This window comes from Lepus europaeus, unplaced genomic scaffold (genome assembly GCF_033115175.1).
Source record: "Lepus europaeus isolate LE1 unplaced genomic scaffold, mLepTim1.pri SCAFFOLD_41, whole genome shotgun sequence".
Taxonomy (NCBI): domain Eukaryota; kingdom Metazoa; phylum Chordata; class Mammalia; order Lagomorpha; family Leporidae; genus Lepus; species Lepus europaeus.
Window position 1 is genome coordinate 2206975 of NW_026909285.1, and position 14760 is coordinate 2221734.

A 14760-nucleotide genomic window follows, 5' to 3' on the forward strand; every position below is an offset into this window, starting at 1 on the left:
GCTTCCAGGTCAAAATTAAATGTTACCTGATAAAAACATTCACAACTATATAGTCCATCTATAATATCCAGAAAACACAAAAAAAGAAGCTTGCACAATATCTGGGATTGAGTTAGCCAAAAGACAACCAGATATTTCTGGTTTCATGCAGTCATATCCAAACAAAGTGGTGTGGAATTCATATGCAAAGGACCGAGAAAATCACAGTAAAAATGATTTTGGAGAAAAGGAAGTCTATTCGATAGGCAAGTGATAAAATGTCACCTATATAAAGAGAAATATCATGTTTGTTTGCCACAGTTCCTCTAGCTTTCTTCCTTGAATAAAAGAAGGTGTAGAGCTGGTGTCTCCATGTGGAACCAATTTTGCTTCGAAGTCAAAATTAAATGATCTCTGATAAACAACATTCAAAACAATAAAGTCCATCGATAATATCCAGAAAACACAAACACAGTAGCTGTAGCAATATCATGGGTTGAGTTAGCCAAAACAAACGATATTTCTGCTTTCATCCAGTCATATCTGGACAATGTTGTCTGGAATTCGCATGCAATGGACCGTGAAAATCACAGTAAAGATGCTTGTGAAGGAAAGCAAAGTCTTTTCGTTAGGCAAGTGCATAAATTGTCATCTATACAAACAAAAATATCATGCTTGTTTGCCGCAGTTCCTCTAGCTGTCTCACAAGAAAATACGAATTTGTAGAGCTTGTGTCTCCATGTGGAACCAATTAGTGTTTCCATGCACAAAATTAAATGTTCCCTGATAAAAAATATTCAAAACAATAAAGTCCGTTGATAATATCCGGAAAACACAAACAGAGAGGCAGTCTTTTTCTCTGGGATTGAGTTAGCCAATACACAACCAGATATTTCTGCTTTCATCCAGTCATATCCGGAAAAAGTGGTGTGGAATTCCTATGCAATGGACCGAGAAATTCACAGTAAAAATGATTTTGGAGAAAAGCAAAGACTTTTCGATAGGCGATTGCATAAAATGATATCATTACAAGCATAAATATTATGTTTGTTTGCCTCAGTTCCTCTAGCTTTCTCCCTAGAATATACGAATGTGTAGAGCAGGTGTCTCCATGTGGAACCAATTACTGTTTCCAAGCACAAAATTAAATATTCCCTGATAAAAAAACATTGAAAACAATAAAGTCCACCAATAATATCAAGAAAACACCAACAGAGAGTCTGTCGCAATATCTGGGATTGAGTTAGCTAAAACAGAACCGGATATTTCTGCTTTCATCCAGTCATATCCGGACAAAGTGGCATGGAATTCGTATGCAATGCACCCAGAAAATCACAGTAAAGATGGTTTTGGAGGAAAGCAAAGTCTTTTCGTTACACAATTGCATTAATTGTCATCTATACAAACAGAAATATAAGGTTTGATTGTCGCAGTTCCTCTAGCTTTCTACCTAGAAAATTCGAATGTGTAGAGCTGGTGTCTCAATGTGGAAGCAATTAGTGTTTCTCAGCCCAAAATTAAATGTTCTTTGATAAAGAACATCAAAACAATAAAGTTCATCGATAAATGCCGGAAAACACAAACACAGCAGTTGCAGCAATATCGGGGATTGAGTTAGCCAAAACACAACTGAATATTTCTGGTTTCATCCAGTCATATCTGGACAAAATGTTGTGGAATTCATTGGCAATGGAATGAGAAAATCACATTAAAAATGTCATTGGAGGAAAGGAAGTCTTTTCGTTAGGCATGTGCATAAATGTCATGTATACAAACAGAAATATTATGTTTGTTTGCCGCAGTTCTTCTAGCTCCCTCCTAGAAAATACAAATGTGTAGAGCTGGTGCCTCAATGTGGAACCAATTTTTATTTCCAAGCACAAAGTAAAATGTTCCCTGATAAAAACATTCAAAAAATAAAGTCCATCGATAATATCCAGAAAACACAAACACAGAGGCTGTCGCAATCTGTGGGATTGAGTTAGCCAAAATAGAACCAGATATTTCTGCTTTCATCCAGTCATATCTGGACAAACTGGTGTGGAATTCATATGCCATGGAACAAGAAAATCAGAGTAAAAACGGTTTTGGAGAAAAGCAATGTCCTTTTGTTAGGAAAGTTCATCAAATGTCATGTATACAAACAGAAATATCATGATTGTTTCCGCAGTTCCTCTAGATTTCTTCCTGGAATATACGAATGTGTATTGCTGGTGTCTCCATGTGGAACCCATTAGTGTTTCCAAGCACAAAATTAAATGTTCCCTGATAAAAAAACATTCAAAACCATAAAGTCCATCTAAAATATCCAGTAAACACAAACAGAGAGGCTGTCGCAATATCTGGGATTGAGTTAGTCAAAACACAACTGGATATTTCTGGTTTCATCCCGTCCTATCCAGACAAAATGGTGTGGAATTTGGATGCAATGAACCGAGAAAATCACAGTAAAAATGGTTTTGGAGAAAAGCAAAGTCTTTTCGTTAGGCAAGTGGATAAAATGTCATCTATGAAAACAGAAATATTATGTTTGTTTGGAGCTGTTCCTCTAGCTTTCTCCCTAGAAAATTCGAATGTGTAGAGCTGCTGTTTCCATGTGGAACCAATTAGTGTTTCCCAGCAAAAAATTAAACGTTCTCTGATAAAAAAAACAATCAAAACATTAAAGTCCATCAATAATTTCCGGAAAACACAAACACAGAGTCTCTCGCAATATCTGGGATTGAGTTAGCCAAAACTCAGCCAGATATTTCTGGTTTCATCCAGTCATATCCGGACAAACTGGTGTGGAATTCATATGCAATGGACCGAGAAAATCCCAGTAAAGATGGTTTTGGAGGAAAGTAAGTCTTTTCATTAGGAAAGTGCATAAAATGTCGTCTACACAAACAGAAATATCATCTTTGTTTGACGCAGTTCCTCTAGGTTTCTCATTAGAAAATACGAATGTGTAGAGCTGGTGAATCCATGTGGAAGCATTTAGTGCTTCCAAGCACAAAATTAAATGTTCCCTGATAAATACATTCAAAACTATAAAGTCCATCGATAATATCAAGAAAACAGAAATGCAGAAGCTGTAGCAATATCTGCGATTGTGTTAGCCAAAACAGAACCGGATATTTCTGCTCTCATCCAGTCATATCCAGAAAAACTGGTGTGGAATTCGTATGCAATGGACCGAGAAATTCACAGTAAAGAGGGTTTAAGAGAAAAGCAAAGCTTTTTCGTTAGGCATGTGAATTAAATGTCATCTATACAAACAGAAATATCATGTTTGTTTACCGCAGTTGCTCTAGCTTTCTGCCTAGAAAATACGAATGTGTAGAGCTGGTGTCTCCATGTGGAATCAATTAGTGCTTCCAAGCACAAAATTAAATGTTCCCTGATGAAAAAACATTCAAAACAATAAAGTCCATCGATAATATCCGGAATACACAAAGACAGAGGCTATCGCAAGATGTGGGATTGAGTTAGCCAAAACACAACCAGATATTTCTGCTTTCATCCAGTCATACGTGGACAAAGTGGTGTGGAATTCGTATGCAATGGACCGAGAAAATCACTGTAAAAATGGTTTTGGAGAAAAGCAAAGTCATTTGCTTAGGCAAGTGCATAAAATGTCACCTATATAAACAGAAATATCATGTTTGTTTGACGCAGTTCCTCTAGCTTTCTCCCTAGAAAATACGAATGCATACAGCTGGTGTCTCCATGTGGAACCAATTAGTGCTTCCAAGCACAATATTAAATGTTCCCTGATAAAAAATATTCAAAACAATAAAGCCCATCGATAATATCCAGAAAACACAAACCCAGAGGCTGTCGCAATATCTGGGATTGAGTTAGCCAAAACACAACCGGATATTTCTGGTTTCATCCAGTCCTATCTGGACAAAGTGGTGTGGAATTCATTTGCAATTGACCAAGAAAATCACAGTAAAAATGGTTTTGGAGGAAAGGAATCTTTTCGTTAGGCACGTGCATAAAATGTCACCTATATAAACAGAAATATCAGGTTTGTTTGACGCAATTCTTCTAGCTTTCTCTCTAGAAAATACGAATGTGTAGATCTGGTGTCTCCATGTGGAACCAATTAGTGTTTCCAAGCACAATATTAAATGTTCCCTGATAAAAAATATTCAAAACAATAAAGCCCATCGATAATATCCAGAAAACACAAACCCAGAGGCTGTCGCAATATCTAGGATTTAGTTAGCCAAAACACAACCGGATATATCTGGTTTCCTCCAGTCATATCCTGACAAAGTGGTGTGGAATTCGTATGCAATGGACCCAGAAAATCACAGTACCAATGGTTTTTGATGAAAGGAAAGTATTTTCGTTAGGGAAGTGCATAAAATGTCACGCATACAAACAGAAATATCATGTTTGCTAGCCGCAGTTCCTGTAGCTCTCTTCCTAGATAATACGAATGTGTTGAGCTGGTGTCGCCGTGAGGAACCAAATAGTGTTTCCAAGCTCAAAATTAAATGCTCCCTGATAAAAAACATTCAAAACAATAAAGTCCATCTATAATATCTGGTAAACACAAACAGAGAGGCTGTCGTAATATCTGGGATTCAGTTAGCCAAAACAAAACCCAATATTTCTGCTTTCATCCAGTCATATACTGACAAAGTGGTGTGGAATTCGTATGCAATGGACCGAGAAAATCACAGTAAAAATGGTTTTGGAGAAAAGCAAAGTCTTTTGGTTAGGCAATTGCATAAAATGCCACCTATGTAAACAGAAATATCATGTATGTTTGCGGCAGTACCTCTAGCTTTCTCCCTAGAAAATACGAATGCATACAGCTGGTGTCTCCACATGGAACCAATAAGTGCTTCCAAGCACAAAATTAAACGTTCTTTGAATAAGAACATTCAAAACAATAAAGTCCTTCGATAATATGCGGAAAACACAAACAAAGAAGTTGTAGCCATATCGAGGATTGAGTTATCCAAAACACAACCTGATATTTCTGGTTTCATCCAGGCATATCCGGACAAAGTGGTGTGGAATTCGTATGCAGTGGACTGAGAAAATCACAGTAAAAATGGCATTGGAGGAAAGGAAGTCTTTTCGTTAGGCATGTGCATAAAATGTCATCTATACAAACAGAAATATTATGTTTGTTTGCCGCAGTTCCTCTAGCTTTCTCCCTAGAAAATACGAATGTGTAGAGCTGGTGCCTCAATGTGGAACCAATTTTTATTTCCAAGCACAAAGTAAAATGTTCCCTGATAAAAAACATTCAAAAAATAAAGTCCATCGATAATATCCAGAAAACACAAACACAGAAGTTGTCGCAACCTCTGGGGTTGAGTTAGCCAAAACACAACCAGATATTTCTGCTTTCATCCAGTCATATCCTGACAAAGTGGTTTGGAATTCGTATGCAATGACCGAGAAAATCACTGTAAAAATGGTTTGTGAGAAAAGCAAAGTCTTTTGGTTAGGCAAGTGCATAGAATGTCACCTATATAAACAGAAATATCCTGTTTGTTTGACGCAGTTCCTCTAGCTTTCTGCCTAGAAAATATGAATGCATAGAGCTGGTGTCTCCATGTGGAACCAATTAGTGCTTCCAAGCATAAAATTAAATGTTCCCTGAAAAAAAAAAAACTTTCAAAACAATAAAGTCCATCCATTATATCCAGAAAAAAAACAGAGAGGCTGTCGCAATATCTGGGATTGAGTTCGCCAAAACACACCGGATACTTCTGGTTTCATCCAGTCCAATCCGGACAAAGTGGTGTGGAATTTGTAAGCAATAGACCGAGGAAATCACAGTAAAGATGGTTTTGGAGGAAAGCAAAGTCTTTTCGTTAGGCAAGTGTATAAAATATCACCTATATAAACAGAAATATCATGTTTGTTTGCCGCAGTTCCTCTAGCTTTCTGCCTAGAAAATTTGAATGTGTAGAGCTGGTGTCTCCATGTGGAACCAATTAATGTTTCCAAGCACAAAAGTAAATATTCCCTGATGAAAAACATTCAAAACAATAAAGTCCGTCAATAATATCCAGCAAGCACGAACAGAGAGGCTGTCGCAATATCTGGGATTGAGTTAGACAAAACACATCCGGACAGTTCTGGTTTCTTCCAGTCATATCCGGACAAAGTGGTGTGTAATTCGTATGCAATGGATGAGAAAATCACAGTAAAATCGGTTTTGGAGAAAAGCAAAGTCATTTCGTAAGGCAAGTGCATAAAATGTCATTTTAAAAAACAGTAATATTATCTTTGTTTGAAGAAGTTCCTCCAGCTTTCTCCCTAGAAAATTCGAATCTGTAGAGCTGGAGTCTCAATGTGGAAGCAATTAAGGTTTCCCAACACAAAATTAAATATTCTTTGAATAAGAACATTCATAACAATAAAGTCCGTCGATAGTATCCGGAAAACACAAACACAGAAGCGGTAGCCATATCGGGGATTGAGTTAGCAAAAACACAACTGGATATTTTGGCTTTCCTCCAGTCATATAAGGACAAAGTGGTGTGGAATTCGTATGCAATGAACTGAGAAAATCACAGTAAAAATGGTTTTGGAGGAAAGAAAAGTCTTTTCTTTAGGTAAGTGCATAAATTCATGTATACAAAAGAAATATCATGTTTGTTTGCCGCACTTATTCTAGCTTTCTCCCTAGAAAATACGAATGTGTAGAGCTGGTGTCTCCATGTGGAACCAATTAGTGTTTCCAAGCACAAAAGTAAATATTCCCTGATGAAAAATATTCAAAACAATAAAGTCCATCGATAATATCCAGAAAACACAAACACAGAGGCTGTCACAATATCTGGGATTGAGTTAGCCAGAAAATCCGAATATTTCGGGTTTCATCCAGTCATATCCGGACAAAGTGGTGTGGAATTCGTATGCAATAGACCAGGGAAATCACAGGAATGATAGTTTTGGGGGAAAGCAAAGTCTTTTCCTTAGGAAAGTGCATAAAATGTCATGGATACAAACAGAAATATCATGTTTGTTTGCCGCAGTTCCTCTAGCTTTCTCCATAGAAAATATGAATGTGTAGAGCGGGTGTCTCCGTGTGGAACCCATAGTGTTTCTAAGCACAAAATTCATTGTTCCCTGATAAAAAACATTCAAAACCATAAAGTCCATCGATAATATCCAGAAAACACAGAGAGGTTGTCGCAATATCTGGGATTGAGTTAGCCAAAACAAAACCGGATATTCTGGTTTCATCCAGTCATATCCGGACAAAGTGGTGTGGAATTCGTATGCAATGGACCGAGAAAATCACAGTAAAAATGGTTTTGGAGGAAAGTAAGTCTTTTCATTAGGCAAGTGCATAAAATGTCATCTATACAAACAGAAATATTATGTTTGTTTGCTGCAGTTCCTCTAGCTTTCTCCCTAGAAAATACGAATGTGTAGAGCTGGAGTCTCCATGTGGAACCAATTAGTGTTTCCATGGTACAAAATTAAATGTTCCCTGATAAAACACATTCAAAACAATAAAGTCCACTGATAATATCCAGAAAACACAAACACAGGGTCAGTCGCAATATCTGGGATTTAGTTATCCAAAACACAATAGGATATTACTGGTTTCATCCAGTCATGTCCGGACAAACTGGTGTGGAATTCGTATGCATTGAACCAAGAAAATCACAGTAAAATGCTTTTGGAGAAAAGCATTGTCTTCTCCTTCAGAAAGTGCATAAAATGTCATCTATACAAACAGAAATATCATGTTTGTTTGCCACAATTCCTCTAGCTTTTTCCCTAGAAAATACGAATGTGTAGAGCTGGTGTCCCCATGTGGAATCAACTAGTATTTCCCAGCACAAAAATAAATGTTCCCTGATAAAAAACATTGAAAACAATAAAGTCCGTTGATAATATCCAGAAAACACAAACACATAGTCTTTCACAATATTTCCGGTTGAGATAGCCAAAGCACAACGGGATATTTCTAGTTTCATCCTGTCATGTCTGGATAAAGTGGTGTGAAATTCGTATGCAATGGACTGAGAAAATGACAGTAAAAATGGTTTTGGGGAAAAGCAAAATCTTTTCGTTAGGCAAGTGCATAAAATGTCATATACACAAACAGAGATATCATCTTGGTTTGCCACAGTTCCTCTAGCTTTCTCCCTAGAAAATACAAATGTGTAGAGCTGGTGTCTCCATGTTGAAACAATTAGTGTTTCTACGGTACAAAATTAAATGTTCCCGGATAAAAACATTTAAAACAATTAAGTCCATTGGGAATATCCTGAAAACGCAAACATAGAGGCTGTAGCAATATCTGGGATTCAGTTAGCCAAAACACAACTGGATATTTCTGGTTTCATCCGGTCATATCCGCTCAAACTGGTGTGGAATTCGTATGCAATGGAATGAGAATATCACAGTAAAAATAATTTTGGAGAAATGCAATGTCTTTTCGTCAGGCCAGTGCATAAAATGTCATGCATACAAACAGAAATATCATGTTTGTTTGCCACAGTTCCACTAGCTTTCTCCCTAGAAAATACGAATGTGTAGAGCAGGGGTCTCATAGTGGAACCAATTAGTGATGTAAAGTCCAAAATAAATTTTCCCTGATAAAAACATTCAAAACAATAAAGTCCACTGATAATATCTGGAAAGCAGGAACACAGAGCCTGTAGCAATATCTGGGATTCAGTTAGCGAAAACACAACCGGACATTTCTGGTTTCATCCAGTCATATCCGCACAAAGTGGTGTGGAATTCATATGCCATGGACCAGATAATCACAGTAAAAGTGATTCTGGAGAAAAGCAAAGTGTTTTCAGTAGGGAAGTGAATAAAATGTCATCTATACAAACAGAAATATCATGTTTGTTGGCCGCAGTTCCTCTAGCTTTCTCCCTAGAAAATACAAATGTGTAGAGCTGGTGTCTCCATGTGGAATCAACTAGTGTTTCCCAGTACAAAATTAAATGTTCCCTGAAAAAAAAACATTCAAAACCATAAAGTCCATTGATAATATCCGGAAAACACCAACGCAGGTTGTAGCAATATCTGGGATTCAACTAGAAAAAAAAAAACTAGATATTTCGGGTTTCATCCAGTCATATGCGGCAACGTGGTGTGGAATTCGTATGCAATGGACCGAGAAAATCACAGTAAAAATGGTTTTGGAGAAAAGCAAAGTCTTTTCATTAGGCAAGTGCATAAAATGTCATCTATACAAACAGATATATCATGTTTGTTTGCCGCAGTTCCTCTAGCTTACTCCCTAGAAAATACGAATGTGTAGAGATGGTGTCTCCATGTGTAACCAATTAGTGTTTCCCAGCACAAAATTAAGTGTTACCTGATAAAAACATTCAAAACAATAAAGCCCATCGATAATATCCAGAAACACAAACACAGAGGCTTTCAAAATATTTGGGATTGAGTTAGCCAAAACACAACCGGATATTTCTGGTCCAGTCATCCGGACAAAGTGGTGTGGAATTCATATGCCAAGGACCGAGATAATCACAGGAAAAAATTTTTGGAGAAAAGCAAAATGTTTTCCATAGGCAAGTGCATAAAATGTCATCTACACAAAAAGAAATATGATGTTTGTTTGTGGTAGTTCCTCTAGCTTTCTCCCCAGAAATTACGAATGTGTAGAGCTGGTGTCACCTTGTGGAACCAAGTAGTCTTTCGTAGCACAAAATGAAATGTTCCCTGATAAAAAACATTCAACACAATACAGTCCGTTGATAATATCCGGTAAACAGAAACACAGAGGCTATAGCAATCTGGGACTGAGTTAGCAAAAACACAACCGGATATTTCTGGTTTCATCCAGTCATATCCCGACAAAGTGGTGGTGTGGAATTCAAACGCAATGGACAGAGAAAATCACAGTAAAAATGGTTTTGGAGAAAAGCAATGTCTTTTCCTTCGGCAATTGCAAATAATGTCATTCATACAAACAGAAATGTCATGTTTGTTTGCCGCAGTTCCGGTATCTTTCTCCCTAAAAAATATGAATGTGTAGAGCTGGTGTCTCCATGCGGAACCACTTAATGTTTCTACGGTACAGAATTAAATGTTCCCTTATCAGAAACATTCAAAACAATAATGTCCATTGATAATATCCGGAAAACCCAAACACAGAGGCTTTCACAATATTTCGGATTGTGTTAGCCAAAACAGAACCGGATATTTCTGCTTCCATCCAGGCATACCCAGACAAAGTCGTGTGGAATTCGTATGTAACAGACCGAAAACATCACAGTAAAAATGGTTTTGGAGAAAAGAAAAGTCTTTTTGTTAGGCAAGTGCATAAAATGTCATCTATACAAACAGAAATATCTTGTTTGTTTGCCGCAGTTCCTCAAGCTTTCTCCCAGTAAATTTGAATATGTAGTGCTGGTGTCTAATGTGGAACCAATTAGTGTTTCTACGGTCAAAATGAAATGGTCCCTGATAAAAACATTCAAAACAATAAAGTCCATAGATAATATCCAAAAAACACAAACACAGAGTGTGTAGCAATATTTTGCATTGACTTAGCGAAAACACAACCGGATATTTCTGGTTTCATCCAGTCACATCCGGACAAAGTGGTGTGGAATTCGTATGCAATGGACTGAGAAAATCACAGTAAAAGTGGTTTAGGAGAAAAGCAAGTCTTTTCATTAGGCAAGTGCATAAAATGTCATCTATAAAAACAGAAATATGATGTTTGTTTGCCATAGTTCCTCTAGCTTTCTCCCTAGAAATTACGAACGTATAGAGCTGGTATCTACATGTGGAACAAATTAGTCTTTCCCAGCACAAAATTAAATGTTCCCTGATAAAAAACATTCAACACAATAAAGTCCATTGATAATATCCAAAAAACACAAACACAGAGTGTGTAGCAATATTTTGCATTGACTTAGCGAAAACACAACCGGATATTTCTGGTTTCATCCAGTCATATCCGGACAAAGTGGTGTGGAATCCTTATGCAATGCATCGAGAAAATCTCAGTAATAATGGTTTTGGAGAAAAGCAAAGTCTTTTTTTAAGGCAAGTGCATAAAATGTCATCTATACAAACAGAAATGTCATGTTGTTGGCCGCAGTTCCTCTACCTTTCTGCCTAGAAAATACGAATATATAGAACTAGTGTCTCCATGTGGTAACAATTAGTGTTTCCCAGCACAAAATGAAATGTTCCATGATAAAATCATTCATAACAATAAAGTCCGTTGATAATATCCGGAAAGCACATAAACAGAGTCTGTAGGAATTTCTGGGATTGAGTTAGCCAAAACACAACCGGATATTCCTGGTTTCATCAAGTCATATAACGGACAAAATGGTGTAGAATTTGTATGCAATGGACCGAGAAAATCACAGTAAAGATGGTTTTGCAGGAAAGCAAAGTCTTTTTGTTAGGCAAGTGCTTAAAATGTCATCTATACAAACAGAAATATGATGTTTTTTGCCACAGTTCCTCTAGCTTTCTCCCTAGAAAATACGAATGTGTAGATATGGTGTCTCCATGTGGAACAATTAGTGTTTCTACGGTACAAAATTAAATGTTCTCTAATAAAAACATTCAAAACAATAAAGTCCATCGAAAATATCCCGAAAACACAAACACAGAGGCATTCACAATAATTGAAATTCCTTTAGCCAAAACACAACCGGATACTTCTGGTTTTATCCAGGCATATCCGGACAAACTCCTGTGGAATTTGTATGCAATGGACCGAGAAAATCACAATACAAATGGTTTTGGAGAAAAGCAAAGTCTTTTCGTTAGGCAAGTGCATAAAATGTCATCTATGTAAGCAGAAATGTCATGTTTGTTTTCCACAGTTCCTCCAGCTTTCTCCCTAGAAATACGAATGTGTAGAGCTGGTGTTCCCATGATGAACCAATTAGTGTTTCCCAGCACCTAATTAAATGTTCCCTGATAAAAAAAACCTTCAAAACAATACAGTCCATTGATAATATCCAGAAAAGAGAAACACAGAGGCTGTAGCAATATCTAGGATTGAGTTAGCCAAAACACAACCGGATATTTCTGTTTTCATCCAGTCATATCCAGACAAAGTGGGGTGGAATTTGTATGTAATGGACAGAGATAATCACAGTAAAAATGGTTTTGGAGAAAAGCAAAGTGTTTTTCATAGGCAAGTGCATAAAATGTCATCTATACATACAGAAATATGATGTTTGTTTGCCGTAGTTCCTCTAGTTTTCTCCCTAGAAATTACGAATATGTAGAGCTGGTGTCTCCATGTGGAACCAATTAGTGTTTCCCAGCACCTAATTAAATGTTCCCTGATAAAAAAAAACCTTCAAAACAATACAGTCCATTGATAATATCCAGAAAACACAAACACAGAGGCTGTAGCAATATCTGGGATTGAGTTAGCCAAAACACAACTGGATATTTCTGGTTTCCTCCAGTCATATCTGGACAAACTGGTGTGCATTTTATATGCTATGGACCAAGAAAATCACAATAAAAATGGTTTTGGAGAAAAGCAAAGTCTTTTCGTTAGGCAAGTGTATAAAATGTCATCTATACAAACAGAAATATCATGTTTGTTTGCAGCAGTTCCTCTACCTTTCTCCCTAAAAAATATGAATGTGTAGAGCTGGTTCTCCAAGTGGAGTGAACTTGTGTTTCCCAGCCCAAAATTAAATGTTCCCTGAAAAAATGTATTCAAAACAATACATTCCATTGATAATAACCAGAAAACACAAACACAGAGCCTGTGGCAATATCTCGAATTGAGTTTGCCAAAACACAACCAGATATTTCTGGTTTCATACAGTCATATCCAGACAAAGTGTTGTGGAATTCGTACGCCATGGACCGAGAAAATCACAGTAAATATGGTTCTGGAGAAAAGGAAAGTCTTTTCTTTAGGTAAGTGCCTAAAATGTCATCTATACAAACAGATATATCATGTTTGTTTGCCACAGTTCTTCGAGGTTTCTCCCTAGAAAATACAAATATGTAGAGCTGGTGTCTCCATGTGGAGTCAACTGGTGTTTCCCAGCACAAAATTAAACATTCCCTGATAAAAAAACATTCAAAAAAATAAAGTCCGTTGATAATATCCGGAAAACAGAAACACAGATGCTGTAGCAATATCTGGGATTGAGTTAGCCAAAACACAACCAGATATTTCTGGTTTAATCCAGTCATATCTGGACAAACTGGTGTACAATTCATATGCAATGGACCAAGAAAATCACAGTAAAAATGGTTTTCAAGAAAAGTAAAGTCTTCTCGTTAGGAAAGTGCATAAAATGTCATCTATACAAACAGAAATATCATGTTAGTTTGCCACAGTTCCTCTAGTTTTCTACATAGAAAATACGAATATTTAGAGCTGGTGTCTCCATGTTGAATTAATTATTGTTACTACGGTAGAAAATTAAATTTTCCTTTGTAAAAAATTTCAAAACTATAAAGTCCATTGATAATATCCAGAAAACACAAACACAGAGTCTTTCACAATGTTTTGGATTGAGTTAGGCAAAACACAACCGGAGATTTCTGTTTTCATACAGGCATACCCGGTCAAAGTGGTGTGGAATTCATATGAAATTGACCGATGAAATCACAATAAAAATGTTTTTGGAGAAAAGCAAAGTGTTTTTCATAGGCAAGTGCATAAAATGTCATGTATAGAAAGAGAAATGTCATGTTTGTTTGCCGCATTTCCCCTAGCTTTTTGCCTAGAAAATATGAATGTGTAGAGCTGGTGTCTCCAGGTGGAACCAATTAGTGTTTCCTAGCACAAAATTAAATGTTCCCTGATAAAAAACATTCAAAACAATACAGTCTGATATAATATCCGGCAAAAAATAACACAGATGCTGTAGCAATATTTGGGATTGAGTTAGCCAAAACACAACCGGAAATATCTGGTTTCATCCAGTCATATCCGGACAAACTGGTGTGGAATTCGTATGTATTGGACTGAGAAAATCACAGTAAAAATGGTTTTGGAGAAAAGCACGGTCTTTTCCTTTGGCCAGTACATCAAATGTCATTGATAAAAACAGAGATATCATGTTTGTTTGCCACAGTTCCTCTAGCTTTCTCCCTAGAAAATACGAATGTGTAGAGCTGGTGTCTCCATGTTGAACTAACTTGTGTTTCTATGCTACAAAATTAAATGTTCCCTGCTAAAAATTTCAAAACAATAAAGTCCATCGATAATATCCAGGAAACACAAACACAGAAGTTTTCACAATGTTTAGGATTGCGTTAGCCAAAACACAACAGGATACTTAGGTTTTCATCCAAGCATATCCAGAAAAAGTGGGGTGGAATTCGTATGCAATGGACCGAGAAAATCACAGTAAAAATGGTTTTCGAGAAAAGTAAAGTCTTTTCGTTAGGCAATTACATAAAATGTCATCTATACAAACAGAAGTATCATGTTTGTTTGCCGCAGTTCCTCTAGCTTTCTCCATAGAAAATACAAATGTGTAGAGCTGGTGTCTCCATGTGGAACCAATTACTGTTTCTATGGTACAAAATGAAAGGTTCCCTGAGAAAAACATTCAAAACAATAAAGTCCATCGATAATATCCGTAAAACACAAACACAGAGGCTGTAGCAATATCTGGATTGAGTTAGCCAAAACACAACTGGATATTTCTGGTTTCATCCAGTCATACGCGGACAATCTGGTGTGCAATTCATATGCAATGGATCAAGAAAATCACAGTAAAAATGGTTTTGGAGAAAAGCAAAGTCTTTTCATTAGGCAAGTGCATAAACTGTCATCTATACAAACAGAAATATCATGTTTGTTTGCCG